The sequence below is a fragment of the Chlorella variabilis genome, assembly GCF_000147415.1.
Source record: "Chlorella variabilis unplaced genomic scaffold CHLNCscaffold_26, whole genome shotgun sequence".
Taxonomy (NCBI): Eukaryota; Viridiplantae; Chlorophyta; class Trebouxiophyceae; order Chlorellales; family Chlorellaceae; genus Chlorella; species Chlorella variabilis.
In genome coordinates, this window is record NW_005435062.1 from 1 (window position 1) to 1795 (window position 1795).

The following is a 1795-nucleotide window of genomic DNA, read 5'->3' on the forward strand; positions in this document are numbered from 1 at the left end:
TTGCTGACGCCGCGGGGGCCGTTGCTGCGGCTCAAGTTGCGGGGGCCGCTGTTGTGGTTGAACTGCCGGTCATCGCGGCGTGGCTGGAAGGTGGCCATCAGTGCTGAGTCGGGGCTGCGGTTGAAGTCGGTCTTGGAACGACGCTGCTCAGCTTGCAGCAGGTGTGGCAGGATCTCGTCCACGGTGAAAGTGCCGGTGGAGGCTGTGGTGGTTTCGATGACGGTGACCACGGTGTCGAAGGAGGATGGCAGGCCAGCCAGGACTTGGCATGCGACATCGATGTCGTCGACTCGGTGGCCGGCAGCGGCGCTCAAGGACGCTAGTGTGCTGCCGGCGGAAGGCAGCGGCGCTCAAGGGCGCTAGGGCACTGCCGTTGTAAGGGCAAGCAAAGCAGCGGCGCACTAGGGCGCTTGGGCGCTGCTGGGTATCACCTTAACTGTTGTCAGGGTAGAGCTACGGCAGATGGGATGGGAGTCAAGCACCGTCAGTGAGATGGTTGGGAGTGGAGTAACGGGTCTGGTATACAGCCCGGGGACAGGCAGAAGCTGTCTCTGCTGCACAAGCGCTGATGTACTTGCGTGCGGGCTGGCTCAAGCAGGTTGGGGCTGGCTCAGCAAGGCTCTCTGAACGGCTGACAGCTGGCGGCTGGCTGCTGATGTGCCAGCAAAGGCTGATGTGCAAGCAAAGGCTGTTGTGCAAGCAAAGCCAGGCGCAGGCGGCGCTTAGGGTTGGTCTTTGGTCTTTAGGGCGGGGCGCAAGGGCCGTGGCGTGGGGCGCAAGGTGCCGGTGCGCGGGAAGGGCGTCTGGGGTGACGGCAAGAGCGGGTGCCGGACTCAAGGGCAGCGGAGGGGACTGGGGCCCATAACCTGTTGACGGGAGGTATTTACAAAGGCAGCAAGAGTAGTAAATTCGCACTAGAGGCGGCGTTAAATAGATCTGGGGTGGAGGAGCATATTCCCGGCATATACTTGGGATATTCCTGATACGATGCGGGTACGATGCGGCACAAAGGCATCATGGTATCGGTGAGCATAATGGCTGGGTCAGGTGCACGAAAGGGAGTGGCACAAGTGTCGATCAACTGGGAATGGGGTGGGGAAACACAATTGTGCGGTGTCTGGGGCGGGAAAGGCGGGAATGAGTATCAGTGCAGCGGATGTGTAGACTGGACACGTGGCATTGTCACAGCTCAACACCCTGAGCACCCCACTCAGCACCGCCACCAAGCTCACCAGCGTCGGCGAGCCCATGGACGCACGCACCCCCGGCTATGCTCAGCTGGTTGGGAGCCTGCTGTATCTGTCAGTCTGCACACGCCCCGACATTGCCCAAGCCGTGGGAGCTCTCGCCCGCTACATGTCCAAGCCCAGCCTCGCCCACTGGCAGGCAGCCAAGGGCGTGCTGCGCTACCTGGCGGGCACCGCCAACTACGGCATCACCTTTGGCGCTGGCGGCCCCGGGCTGGAGGCCTACTGCGACGCAGACTACGCCGGCGACATCGACACCCGGCGCTCCACCACCGCCTACTTCTTCATCCTCAACGGCGGTGCCATCAGCTGGTCCAGCCGCCTGCAGCAGACCGTGGCGGCCTCCACCACCGAGGCCGAGTACATGGCGGCAGCCGCCGCCATCAAGGAGGCCCTCTGGCTGCGCACCCTGTTGGGCAACCTGGGCCAGCCCATCCAAACCATCCCCATGCTGGCTGATAGCCAGGGCGCCATCAAGCTGCTCAAGAACCCCGTCTTCTCCATGCGCTCCAAGCACATCGACGTCATCTACCACTTTGCCCGCGAGC